Source organism: Saimiri boliviensis, chromosome X (assembly GCF_048565385.1).
Source record: "Saimiri boliviensis isolate mSaiBol1 chromosome X, mSaiBol1.pri, whole genome shotgun sequence".
Lineage (NCBI taxonomy): Eukaryota > Metazoa > Chordata > Mammalia > Primates > Cebidae > Saimiri > Saimiri boliviensis.
The window spans coordinates 93,087,931-93,103,209 of NC_133470.1; the positions used below are offsets into that span (position 1 = coordinate 93,087,931).

The window sequence follows — 15,279 nt, forward strand, 5'->3', positions numbered from 1 at the left end:
TATTTATGACAAACCCATAGCCAACATCATACTGAATGGGCAAAAGCTGGAAGTATTCCCTTTGAAAACCAGAACAAGACAAGGTTGCCCTCTCCCACGGATCCTCTTTAACATAGTATTGGAAGTTCTGGCCACAGCAATCAGGCAAGAGAAATAAATAAAAGACATTAAAATAGGAAGAGAGGAGGTCAAATTATTTGTTTGCAGATGACATAATGATGATTGTATATTTAAAAAAAAAAAACAAAAACAAACAAAAAAAAAACATCATCTCAGCCCCAAAACTCCTTAAGCTTATAAAAGACTTCAGCAAAGTCTCAGGTTACAAAATCAATGTGCAAAAATCACAAGCATTCATATACACCAATAATAGTCAAGCAGACTCAAATCATGAGTGAACTCCCAATCACAATTGCTACAAAGAAAATAACATACTTAAGAATACAATTTACAAGGGGCTTGAAGGACTTCTTCAAGAATAACTACAAACCACTGCTCAAGGAAATAAGAGAGGACACAAACAAATGGAAAAAAAAAAAATCCAAGCTCATGAATAGGAAGAATCAATATCATGAAAATGGCCATACTGCCTAAAGTAGTTTACAGATTCAATGCTATTCACATCATGCTACCATTGATTTTCTTCACAGGACTAGAAAAAAACTACCTTAAATTTCATATGGAACCAAAAAAAAGAGCCTGTATAGCCAAGACAATCCTAAGCAAAAAGAACAAAGCTGGAGGCATCATGCTACCTGACTTCAAAGTATACTACCAGGCTACAGTAACCAAAACAGCATGGTACTGGTACCAAAACATATATATAGACCAGTGGAACAGGAAAGAGGCCTCAGAAATAACACCACACATCTACAATCATCTGATTTTTGACAAACCTGACAAAAACAAGCAATGGGAAAGGATTCCCTGTTTAATAAAGGATATTGAGAAAACTGGCTAGCCATATGCAGAAAACTGAAACTGGACCCCTTCCTTATACCTTATACAAGAATAAACTCAAGATAGAGTAAATACTTAAACTTAAGACCTAAAATCATAAAAACCCTAGAAGAAAACCTAGGTAGTACCGTTCAGGATATAGTCATGGGCAAAGACTTCATGAACAAAACACCAAAAACAATGTTAACAGAAGCCAAAATTGATGACTGGGATCTAATTTAACTAAAGACCTTCTGCACAGCAAAATAAACTATCATCATAGTGAACAGGCAACCTACAGAATAGGAGAAAGGAGAAAATTTTTACAAACTATCCATCTGTCAAAGGTCTAACATCTGGAATCTACAAGGAACTTAAACAAATTTACAAGAAAAAAAAATTGAAAAGTGAGAGAAGGATATGAACAGACATTTCTCAAAAGAAGGCATTGATGTGGCCAACAAACATGTGAAAAAAAAGCTCATCATCACTGATCATTAGAGAAATACAAATCAAAACCATATTGAGTTACCATCTCATACCACTTAGAATGGTGATCATTAAAATGTCTGGAAACAATAGATGCTGGAGAGGATTCAGCAAAATAGGAACACTTTTATACTATTGGAGGGAATGTAAATTAGTTCAACCATTGTGGAAGAGAGTGTGGAGATTCCTCAAGGATCTAGAACCAGAAATACCATTTGACTCAGCAATCCCATTACTGGATATATACCCAAAGGATTATAAATCATTCTACTATAAAGGCACATCCACACATGTTTTTATTTCAGCACTATTTACAAAAGCAAAGACTTGGAATCAACCCAAATGCCCATCAATGATAGACTGGATAAAGGAAATGTGGCACATATACATCATGAAATACTATGTAGCCATAAAAATAATGAGTTCATGTCCTTTGCAGGTACATGGATTAATCTGGAAACCATTATCCTCAGCAAACTAACACAGGAATAGAAAACGAAACACTGCATGTTCTCACTCATAAGTGGGAGCTGAACAATAGCACATGGGGACAGGGAACGAAACATCACACAATGGGGCCTGTTGGTGGGTGAGGAGAAAGGGGAGGAAAAGCATTAGGACAAATACCTGATGCATGTGGAGCTTAAAACCTAGAAGATGGGTTGATAGGTGCAGCCAACCACCATTGTACATATATATATAACCTGCATATTCAGCATATATATCCCAGAACTTAAAAAAAATCTGTCATCTTTTATGATAATGTAACATTTATATTTAAGCTAAAATGCACATAGTACCTTAGTTATTAATGTCACGAAATATCCCCTTTGAAATAAATACTACAGCATGACCCATTGATTGACCTTCTGGTATCCATACTATACAGTATTGTCTACAGGGAGCAGGGTTTGGGGGGTGGGGGATACTCAATTATTTTCTGTATTTGGATATGCTCCTTTGCTTTGTATTTGTCTGATGTGCAGTTGTATTTCCAGTCCCAAACCCACCTTCCACTGCAATTGATACAGATTTGGAAATGGTGGCTGTGATTGCAATGGTGTTGGCTAAACATAAAGGGGGCTATTCATACTTTCAGAGATCACCATGGTGATTCATGTCATTTTCATAAACTCTGTATTATTTTAGAGAAGAATATGGGACTTTTCCTCTTAATATCCCTCAAATCTAGAAGGGTCATGTTCTGCACATGATAGGTACTCAACACAGGTCTGTGGGATATAAACATGAAGCTGACTTACCTGGCAGGGGAGATACCATGATCACGAAGGTGGTTTTCCCAGGGCGAAGGTTATCCATTGCACTCCGGATGTGCTGACCCCTGCGATTTTCCCAAATGTGGGAAACTCAACTGCATAATTTGTGGTAGTGGGGGACTGCGTTCACACTTTCCCCTGGTCTAAAAAAAAAAAAAAAAAAAAAAAAAAAAAAAAAAAAAACATGAAGCTGATTAATACAAGGTTACAAGGTATATTGAGAGATCCAAGGTATATGAGATCCAAGATGGCTGATCACTAGCAGCTCGGGATTGTAGCTCCCAGTGTAAGCGCAAAGAATGAGAGGACGCCACACCTTCACATGAATTCTTGTTGCTCACGCACCAGGAGATTCCCAGCGGAGGAGCCCCACGGGTCGCCAGCACGACTCTTGTGACCGGCGAGGCGGTTTTGCCGGCGCCTTGGAGTGATGGTTCTTGGTGCAGAGTCAGAAAAGCACCATCAATCTTAACGCCGCTGATTTGGTCGGTGCAGTGGGTTGCTCAGATTTCGGCACTGAGAATCAGTAAGTTGGACGTCCACTCAGAAACCTAATTACAAAGACGGTGAATACAAAGACCACAGATGGATAAATTTATAACGAAGGGAGGAAAACGGCCAAAAAAGGCAGAGAATGCCCAAGATCGGAACGCCTCTCCCTCAGCGGGGGATCACAGTTCCTCATCAGCAACAGAACAAGGCTTGATGGAGAACGAGTGTGTTCCAACTACAGAAGCAGGCTTCAAAATGTGGATAATGAGAAACTTCTGTGAATTAAAAGAACTTGTTTTAACCCAATCTAAAGTAACTAAGAACTTTGAAAAAAGATTTGAGGAAATGTTAACAAGAATACACAATTTAGAGAGGAATATAAGTGAATTGATGGAGCTGAAAAATTCAATAGGAGAACTTTGAGAAGTATGCACAAGTTTTAACAGCCGAATTGATCAAGCAGAAGAAAGGATATCAGAGGTCGAAGACCAACTCAATGAAATAAAACAAGAAGACAAGATTAAAGAAAAAAGGATAAAAAGGAACGAGCAAAGTCTCCAAGAAATATGGGACTATGTGAAAAGACCTAATCTACGCTTGATAGGTGTACCTGAATGTGACGAAGAGAATGAATCCAAGCTGGAAAATACGCTTCAAGTCATTATTCAGGAAAATTTTCCCAGCCTAGTAAGGCAGGATAATATTCAACTCCAGGTAATACAGAGAACACCACAGAGATATTCCTCAAGAAGAGCAACTCCAAGGCACATAATCGTCAGATTCACCAGGGTTGAAATGAAGGAGAAAATACTAAGGGCAGCCAGAGAGAAAGGTCAGGTTACCCACAAAGGGAAGCCTATCAGACTTACAGCAGATCTCTCAGCAGAAACCCTACAAGCCAGAAGAGAGTGGGGGCCAATATTCAACATCCTTAAAGAAAAGAACTTTCAACCCAGAATTTCACATCCAGCCAAACTAAGCTTCACAAGTGAAGGAAAAATAAAGTTTTTTTGTGAATAAGCAAGCACTCAGAGATTTCATCACCACCAGGCCTGCTTTACAAGAGCTTCTGAAAGAACCACTACACATAGAAAGGAACAAACAGTATCAGCCTTTCTAAAAAAATTATCAAAAAGAGCATCAATATAATGAAGAATTTACATCAACTAATGGACAAAATAGCCAGCTAATGGCAGTATTAAACTCACATATATTATTATTAATTCTAAATTTGAATTGACTGAATCCCTCAATCCAAAGACAGGCAATTTGAATAAAAAACCAAAACCCATCAGTATGCTGCATCCAGACCCATCTCACGTTCAAGGATACACAAAGACCCCAAACAAGGGATGGAGAAAGATTTACCAACCAAACAGAGAGCTAAAATAAATAAATAAACAGCAGAAGTTACAATTTAAGCAACAAGGATCAAAGGAAGCAAAGAAGGATGTTGTATAATGATAAAAGGATCAATGCAACAACAAGAGGAGCTAAAGATCCTGGATATATGCGCACCCAATACAGGAATACGCAGACATACAGGACTTATAAAGAGACTTAGACTCCCACATAATAATAGTGGGAGACTTCAACATTAATATTGGACAGATCAATGAGACAGAAAATTAACAATGATATTCAGGACTTGAACTCAGATCTGGAACAAGTAAATGTAATTAACATTTATAGAACTCTCCACTTTAAATAAACAAAATATACACTCTTATCAGTACCACATCATATCAACTTAGAAGTTCAAAAGAAATCTTGGTTGGCTCCTTTTTGTTATTCTCTTCCCTCATTTTCTTTTATATCTCCATTATTGAGGACAATTGTAGGCATACCCATATTTGTATTGCATTCTAGCTTGGGCAATAGAGCAATACCCCCATCCTCTCTCCCTCTTCCTCTTTCTCTTTCTTCCTCTTCTTTATTCTTTTTCAAAAAAATAAAAATAAAAATACAAGGTATATAGTGTGACTTTAAAAAGTAAACCTGAAACTCTTTAGTAAATCATATTTATGGAAACAAGCCAAAAGAGAGTTATAAAGTCCATAACAAATTTAATGTCAACTCTCTTGATCAGGCAAGTTTCTCAATTATTTGTGCCTCAACCACAGGATAAGCAGAGCTGGTTCAAAATGCTTCCAGTATAGGACCATTTGGTAGTAATGTTGGTGGGAAGGGGAGGTTTGGCCTATCACAGATTCTACCATGATGAGAAGAGAGAGAGAGAGAGAGAGAGAGAGAGAGAGAGAGAGAGAGAGAGAGAGAGAGAGAGAGTTACAATAATATTTTAAATTTATCTGTTTCCAAAATAATTGCAATCGAATGACTGAATGTCATACCCACGGCATTTGTGATATGCAGTTTCAGTGTGCCTTCTGCAAAAATGTCTTAAGATTCTCGAGCCAGTTTGACATTTAGAAAAAATGATTACAGTTTCTATGGTCAAATTCTCACCACTTTTTCTATAGAATTTGACTATAGAATTTTTCTATAGAATTCAGACTCTTGGCTTTGCCCTGGCATTTCTTCTTTGAAATTAGTATTAAGTGTGTCCTCTCCCAGGGTGATTTCAGGAAAATCAAGTTGATGTGTCCAATTGCTTTAACTGGCCTTCTGTTTCAGATCAGCTATGAAGAAGCAAAATAATATGGAGGTGGTTTTCTCACTCTCTCTCAGATGGGGCGTGCTATGCCATCTAAATTGTACATATAATCATTTTGCTTCAGTTAAGTGACAGTTGTATTATCTGTCCACTTTTTCTCTGTTATTCAGAATCTCAGATAATTATCAATATTAACAACCATTGCTCCTGAAGAATATTTTATGGAACTTGAAAATTGCTTTTTTATACAGTGGGAAATGATTTGAATCATTGCAAGTTAAGACCTTTATCAGGATCATATTGAAGGCTAAATTCGTATAAGTGAAGCTGAGTTAGATCATAGAAAAACAGAACATTTGATAGGTGGAGAGAGAGACCCATAAGGCCCATAATATGAAGATCCTTCCAAGAGCTGTGTTCTCTGAGCCCAAGCAATCTTAGCAAGCAACCCACCTACAGGCCGGGAGCTCTCAAAGCATGGAGTTGGGGAGTTCTTGGGCTAGTTTCTACAAAGTGTTGGCCGAGCTCTTGTAAATAAGAAAATTATACAGAAATTGGGTACTATTGTACCAGTTATATAATAAGCATTATAAATAGCAGGTTTTAGGTACAAAAGATCATAGTAGAAATACAATCTTGAGATCGTATCCTAATTTCAATGCTTCTTAATCGTATGACTTAGTCAGCTTGCCTAATATATCAGAGCCTCAGTTTTCTTTTCTGTAATATAAATATAATAATTATACTCCAAGTCATAGAGTTGTTGTAAGAATTAAAACAGAAAAAAATATATATATATTCCAGCCAAGAGTGCAAGATTTAAGTCACAATTTGCTTTCATTGGGTAGCTATAAACAAAGTGACCATTACTTGCAATATCGCTTGATTTTTCCATGAATGTTTCTGATGCATTATCTTTTCCTACTTACATTTAGCCTTTATTTCTCTATTGGACTTTTGTTTTCTACTACTACTCTCCAAAAAAATGGATTGCTATGCCTGTTCTACAATAGTGATTATTACATCAGATCCCTTCTGAATTCACCATTAAAAAATAATTCAATTCCACTCAATTTGCTTGAGAGGAAACAGGGTGCAAAGAAGAAATTGCCCCAGCTAATGCAGTTTTGCTATTCATAGGACTGAGACTAGGATCCTGGTCTATCCTTTCTGTGTCTGGGTTTCTTTCTTAGTCCCACCACCATTTCTCTTAAAAGACTGCCTCCTTTTCATTCAGCTTACTCTCAGAGCACATTTAGCTTTAAGATAGAAATCTCCCTCATCACCCTTTGCAAGTATGGTGGTAATTTTGCTTTCTTTTTATGAAGCTGGAATGAATTGACATTAGAAATTCAGTTGTGTATTCAAACTAGACACATTTCAAGTGCTTGATAGCCACATGTGACCAGGAGATACCCTAATTACTGTACAGTGGCAGATGTAGAACATTTCTGACATTGTAGAGTTCTCTGTTGGACAACAAGTTTCTATAGCCTTCTCCCACTAGGAATGGGCTCCAGAAAGCTAGGCTTTCAACTACACTAGATCCTACACTGGCTGCATGTTCACTAGATTCACCAAAATCAGAATCTGCCTTTTCCTTTCTACCCAGAGCAGAAAAATCACATTCAATTTTATGATTATGTCTCTATCTATCTATAATTCATAAGTATAAAGTATATGTACATCTATATGTATAGTATACACATTTATATAGATAGGCAATTTCAACATATAGAGTATATACTATAGATTTATATATATGTGTAATATATATGTATACATAGCTAAATATATATATACAGATAGATAAATAGATATAATCCTAATTTCCTGCTGCTTTGTCTCTTGCTACACTGTGCCTTATGCAGAACTATAGAAAGAGGGCGAAAGAGCAGCATGGTGTCTATGATAATTTCTGTTGCTTACAGGTAGAAGTCCTTGATTATCAGGAAGAAGTATCTCATCAGATTGGTTTTAGCATTGACTTGCAGAGCAGCTATGCTGCTTTAATGGAGATGGGTATAAAGGATTGTAAAATTGGAAATTAAAATAATCTTTTTGTATTACTTTTCACATATTTGTGCATATGTGAGTCATTTGCTTGTGATTTATGCTTGAACACTCAACTGGTGTTTTTTTTTTTTTTTTTTTTTTTTTTTGTTGTTTGTTTGTTTTTTTGTTTTTTCCTAGAAAACAACAGAAGATTGCAAATTAATCGGGAAATAGAAAGTTATCTTTTAGTACCTTCCGTGACATATTTTTATTGAGGCCCTACTCCATAACAGTAAGTATATGCTAAACCCTGGGTTAGGAGGCTGGGGAGTGAGAGGGAGGTGCCAAGAGTTGGGCTTGAGGTTTCAATAATAGGGTGCTGCCAATCAACAAATTTGGGAAAACTGGTGAGAGGACTGAGCAGTTTTCAATTCAGACATAGATTGTCCTTGTGCTGTTTCTATATTCTTTGTAGTAACAATCCAGAAATTAAATTTTAAAACAATATTTAATTTTCATAACATTTGGGTGAGCAGGATCTGATAAAACCTAGTAGATCTTATTTCTAAGATCTATTTTCACTGAGTATGTTCTAGTTTATGGCATTTGGACGTTGTTATTTTTAAATTACAGAAGTGTTAAAAGTTTATATAATGTTTTTAAAAAAATGATCAAAAGCATTAAAATGTATGTTAAAAAATAACCTATAACTTTATGGTCCTAAACAATATTATTACCATCTTGGTAAATTTGACATATGCCACATATATTTATGAGTTATCTGTCATGTGCCAGGAACTGACTGGGCACTGGAGGTATATCAAGAAATAAGAGGTTGAGCCACCAGGTGTGGTGGCACATTCCTGTAGTCCCAGGTACTTGGGAAGCTGAGGTGGGGGGATCTGTTGAGCCTAGGAGTCAAAAGCTGCAGTGAGCTATGGTCGTGCCACTACAATCTATCATGGGCGAAAGAGTAAAACCCTGTTTCTAAAAGGAAAAAAAAAAAATAAGTGACAAGAGTCCCTGACTTCATGAATCTTACATTCTAGAAAGGAAGCCAAACCATAAATTATTTAAAAAGTGAATGAATAAATAAAACAATTTCAAGTACTGATAAATATTATGAAGAAAAACTTAGCAGTGTAAAGATGATAAAGATTGGTGAAGGGGCAAGATGGCCAACTAGATGCAGCCAGGAAGTGCTGTTTCTACAGAGAAAGACTAAGATTTTGACTAAACCAACATAATTTGGACAGATCTTTGGGAAAAAAAAAAGAAAGAAAGAAAAAAACCACCAAATGTGGATAGTAAAAAAGATGCTGATGCTGAGGCTGACCAGAGAGGAACCTAGGAATACTGTGTGGGGTGCCTGAGCAACCCTTCCCCAAATGGGCTAGTTACCTTTCTCAAACCGTGCCTGGGGAAGGGATGAGGGAAAGGACTGAGGGGACTGCTCATTCACCATCAACCTCTGGGTTATTAGCTTCAGGAGATCCACACCACTCACGGATGTTGGGATGTAGGTGAATTAGAAACTTGTTCTTTGGCTTTGCTCAGGAAAGGATTTAAGAGTGACTTGACAGTGATTTCAGCTAAAACTATACTACTAAGTAAGACTACTAATTCCCTCTCTTCTGTGAAACAAAAGGGATGAATTTAACAACAGCTACCCTGCACAGAGCTTTAGCCTTCTGAAAACTTCCAGAAATGAAGCCAACAGACTATGCTCAGTGTACTCCACAGTTAAAGAAATACTAGCCCTCCCAGATAAGAAAGAGTAAGCCATGAATTCTGGTAATTCAAAAACCCAGAGTGTCTCCTCACCTCCAAACAAACCCTCTTGCTCCCCAGTAATGGCTCTTTTTTATTGTATTTTAGATTCTGGGATACATGTGCAGCTCATGCAGGATTGTTGCATAGGTACACACATGGCAATATGGTTTGCTGCCACCATCCCCCCCATCACCTACATGTGGCATTTCTCCCTATGTTATCCCTCCCTGACCTCCCTAACCCCTGCTGTCCCTCCCTTGGCCCCTCTCAACAGACCCCAGTGTGTGATGCTCCCCTCCCTGTGTCCCTGTTTTCTCATTGTTCAACACCCACCTATGAGTGAGAACATGTAGTGTTTGATTTTCTGTTCTTGTGTCAGTTTGCTGAGAATGATGGTTTCCAGATTCATCCATGTCCCTACAAAGAACACAAACTCATCATTTTTTATGGCTGCATAGTATTCCATGGGATATATGTGCCACATTTTCCTTGTCCAGTATATTATCGATGGGCATTTGGGTTGGTTCCAGGTCTTTGCTATTGTAAACAGTGCCACTATGAACATACATTTGCATGTGTCTTTATAATAGAATAATTTATAATCCTTTGGGTATATACCCAGTAATGGGATTGCTGGGTCAAATGGAATTTCTATTTCTAGGTCCTTGAGGAAGGACCACACTGTCTTCCACAATGGTTGAACTAGTTTACACTCCCACCAACAGAGTAAAAGTGTTCCTATTTCTCAACATCCTCTCCAGCATCTTTTGTCTCCAGATTTTTTTAATGATCACCATTCTAACTGGCATGAGATGGTATCTCAATGTGTTTTTGATTTGCATTTCTCTAATGCAGGCGTCTCCAAACTTTTTACACAGGGGGCCAGTTCACTGTCCCTCAGACCGTTGGAGGGCCGTCACATACTGTGCTCCTCTCACTGACCACCAATGAAAGAGGTGCCCCTTCCTGAAGTGCTGCAGGGGGCCGGATAAATGGCCTCAGGGGGCCACATGCAGCCCGTGGGCCGTAATCTGGGGACGCCTGCTCTAATGACTAATGATGATGAGCTTTATTCATATGTTTTTTGGCTACATAAAAGTCTTCTTTTGAGATGTGTTTGTTCATATGCTTTGCCCACTTTATTTTTGTTTTTATTTTTTTATTTTTTGTAAATTTGTTTAAGCTCTTTGTATATTTTGGATGTTAGCCCTTTGTCAGATGGGTAGATTGCCAAAAAAAAAAAAAAAAAAAAATCCCATTCTGTTGGTTGCCGGTTCACTCTAATGATAGTTTCTTTTTGCTGTGCAGAAGCTCTTTAGTTTAGTTAGATCCCATTTGCTTATTTTGGCTTTTGTTGCCATTGCTTTTGGTGTTTTAGTCATGAAGTCCTTGACTATGCCTATGTCCTGAATGATATTGCCTAGGTTTTCTTCTAGGGTTTTTGTGGTGTTAGGTCTTATGTTTAAATCTTTAATTCATCTGTAGTTAATTTTTGTATAAGGTGTAAGGAAGGGATCCAATTGCAGCTTTCTGCATATGGCTAGCTAGTTTTCCCAGCACCATTTATTAAATAAGGAATCCTTTCCCCATTACTTGTTTTTGTCATGTTTGTCAAAGATCAGATGGGTATAGATGTGTGGTATTATTTCTGAGGCCTCCGTTCTGTTCCATTGGTCTATATCTCTGTTTTGATATCAGTACCATGTTGTTTTGATTACTGTAGCCTTGTAGTATAGTTTAAAATAAGGTATTTCTGGGCAAAACTGATTCATGGCAAGAGAAGGTTAATTCAAATTTCTCTTAATCATACATAATTCAATAAAATAAAAAATCATTATCATAGTATTTGTTAATAAATATGATGTTATGTGTTGGTGGTTAATGGTTCTGAAAAAGATCAAGATGATTTCAAATTTACAGAAAATCATCTTTCCTGGCTTAATATGAACTTCTGTGTTTGATAATGCTCTGAAATTCAGAATTCTTACGCAGTATTTCAAGTATTGATTTATACTATGTAAAGATATCTGCATTTGCAATTTTATTCCTTAAATTTCATTTTCCTTTTAAATAACTACTGAGTACTGCTAGCAGAAAACACTCCCTCTGTTAGTCCTCTGTGTCTAAAGATCCTATGTGCTGAGAAGATTGGAAAAAAATGAACTCCGAGTCTCCATGACAAAACTACTTTACGGTAGTCATGAGCTTTGAGTCATCTTTCCAGTAGGCAGATCATGTATTGGTTAGGTACCAGCTCCTTGTATCTGAAGACACACTTTGATGAAGTCTTTGTTTTAGGTACCAACTAAAATCATAGAACTATTATAACTTGAGAGGAAACCTGTAACCTAGGCAAGCAAAAAAGTAGAGGATAGAAATTAACCACATCAGTTTGGGAGTCAAGACATTTGGATTTAATTTAAATTTTGACTGTGTGATCTTGGGAGCGCACTTAACCTTTCTGAGCTTTTATCTGTAATAAAGGAATATTAATACTATGTTGATGTTGATGTAAGGATGAAGAGAGATGTATGTTTTCTATTACATAATAGGCTCTTAAACATTGACTTATAAGGAGTAATGGCCTATTCCTTTGAGACCTGGGAGGGGACACAGGGGAAAAGATGTCAAGGTGGATAAAATGAAACACAAACCATATATCCCTGCCTAACATAATTATTCTGTTTGTTTAAGTACAAAATATTTAACCCCAGTTATACTTCCTATTGACACTTTAGCTCTCAAGATTTCTGTATTTTATTAGATCTCATTGAGATAACCGAGCCACTCCGTGGCTCATGCTTGCCTTCTGGGTTTCTCATGACCTGTCTAGCTCATACCAGGCACTAGACTGGACTTTATCCTCCAGTTATGTATTTGAGGTTGTTTTTCTCTAAGTGACTCCTCACTTGCCATGTATCTTTTCCTATCCCATGTTCTCTGACTCTTGACAAACATGTTCCAGAGCACAGATTATAGGTAAGTGAACTATGAGATAGGAAGGCAAAGTCACCTTCACACATAGTGCAAATATCAATATTTAAATACTCTCTGTTGAATGTAGCTCTTTGAGAGCACTTATTTCCCAGTCTTTGAAAATCAGTTCATTACATTCCATCAATATTGAATGAAACTTGATAGGTGTTTTACATTGTATTCATTGTATTCAGTACTGTAAAAAGTCATTTACAATCAGGCAAACTACATAAAATCAAGGGAATGGTAAAGTAAATTATGATACACCCATATGATGGATCATTATGCAGCTATTAATGTTTACAAAAAGTTTTTAATAACATAGGAAAATGCTAATGATATAATGCCTAGTGAAAATATAGGTTACAAAAATGTTCCATATATCATTATTTAAATCATCTAAGTAAAATTAAATGTATGGCTTTTAATATATATATATATATAATATTATAACTTGTAATATCAGGAATACATATCAAAAGTAAAATATATTTAAGTGTGCATATATAAATATATGTATACGTATAAAATGTACTAGAAATAAATATAATGTTAACAGTGATTAGCTATGGGTGAAGGAATTCTAGGTAAGAATTTTTGGTTTATATTTTCTCTTCTTTTTCCCCCTTAATATTCTACAGTATGCAAGCAATATTTTTTATAATCAGCAGAAAATAAGTGTTCATTATTCCAAACAGTTACCATAACCAGCATTAATTGTGTCTGAGCTGCAAAATCAATTCATCATTTAGGTAGTTGTTACCTGAGTTATTGATTGTTTTTCATCTTGAATGCACATGATTTCTGATACTGGTAAGGCCAAATGGGTAAGTTTAACCCTGCAAACTTTGGTTGAAAAATATTCTAAAGAGTCAAATAATTATATTAATATAGACTCTTTGTGCTACAATCTATATTTTGTTCTCTGAATAAGAGTTGTGGTAGACTACATAATGACCTCCATGCAGAGATATTCATATAATAATCCCTGGAACTTGAATCTTTCATCTTATATGAAAAAAAAAAAAAGATTTTATACATGTGACTGAGTATCTTGAGATGGGATCGTAAATGCAGTCACAGGTTTTCTTGTGAGCGAGAGGTGGAGGGAAACTAGACACAGACAGAAAAGGATAATATAATGTGACCTTAGGAGCAGAGATTGGAGTGATTCAGCTACATGCCAAGTAATGCTTGCAGCCACCAGATACTGAAAGAGGCAAAGAAGAGCTTTTCCATTGCAGCCTCTGGAGGGAGAATGACGATATAATCAAATACTGTCCTCTTGAGCCATCAGGTTTGTGGTAATTTGTTATAGTATCTAGGGGAATTTAATACTGGTTATAATAAAATGCATGAAACATGGTCTCTGGCAATGAAGTGTTCCTAGACTAGAAAAGTCTAGTGAGGCATAAAGAAAATTATACAACATTGTTATAAGTGACTGATTTCCACAGTGAGGCCTGGGCAATTCTTTCTAGAGGAGGTGACACTAGAGAATTATTACTTATAATTAAGTAATAATTATTTATTATTACTTAATTAGTAATAATATGCATAGTGGGACTCATACCACTGTCGGTACGGTGTGCTGTCGATGAGCACAATACAACTCTTCACCAGGGTCTTGGTACGGACCAGCTCTTTATTAGACACATTATAGACAATATCAATGATCCTTGTTTTTCGAGTACAACACTTTGAGCCCCAGGAGAAATTCCCCACGTCCAGCCTCAGGGCATGGTATTTCTTGTTACCACCCCGCACACAGACTGTGTGGATGAGGCGGGGGCCAATCTTGGTGTTGGCAGCCGGGCGCCCCAACTCATACTTCCGCTTCTTGTGGCAGGGCCTTTAGTTTAACATGAGAAGGAATAGGCATTATATCTTTTCTACTAATTAGCTGTCTAATAGAGTTCCTATTAGACATAGTGGCTTTTGGGGTCCTTTAGGATACTATATATATTATTATATATCATATTATATTATTATATTATATATTATATTATTATATTAGGACTTGCTACCTAATTTCATAGAAAGAGGTTTCAGACACATTTGGGTAGCACAGTGGGTAGACTGATTTGTGGCAGCCGTGGGTAGAGCACAATGGAGAGCCTACTCGATTAGAAGTCGAGAGATGTGTATTTTGATGCACTGCACTTGGCATCTGACATTAACTAGCTGTGTGACTTTCAGAAAGTCACTTAATTTATTTGCACATAAGTTTCTCTCTATATAAAATTTAATGTTTGGACTAAATTTCTAAGGATCTTCTGCCATTCTGAATTTTCTTAAGTCACTGTTTGATGACACTTGGGGAGTGAAATGGTCAACCAACATATGTGGGCTTTTAAATTGCAAGTATTTATAAGACTGAGATAAATGCTCATAAAATTGTGAGTAAAATACAAAATGTTTTGATATAAGAATGGATTTGTGTGAATGTAATTCCATGCAAATATTTGCATACCTATGAAATACAACTCAGTATGCATACAGACATTCATTGCATAATACTGTGTTTGCCAAGTTTTCTACTCTTAAATTGTTTATATTAAACTAACATAAACTCCTGACCTATATTTAATGAGTGATTACAGACACCAAATTGGAAGCCAAGGTTTAAAAAGACAAATGAGAACAGGGTTTAGCAATAGGTGAAAACTGTGTGTCACAGTGATGGAGTGTAAGTACAAAGGTTAGAATGGTTCAGTCAACACA

At 36.6% G+C, this 15,279-nt stretch overlaps 1 non-coding gene across 1 annotated transcript; it reads left to right on the forward strand.

Moving 5' to 3' along the window:
- Nucleotides 1–2,682: 2,682 nt before the first annotated feature.
- On the forward strand, nucleotides 2,683–2,846 carry LOC120361974 (U1 spliceosomal RNA). The gene has a single exon (XR_005577997.1). It is a non-coding gene; the product is annotated as a U1 spliceosomal RNA (small nuclear RNA).
- The last annotated feature ends 12,433 nt before the right edge of the window (nucleotides 2,847–15,279 follow it).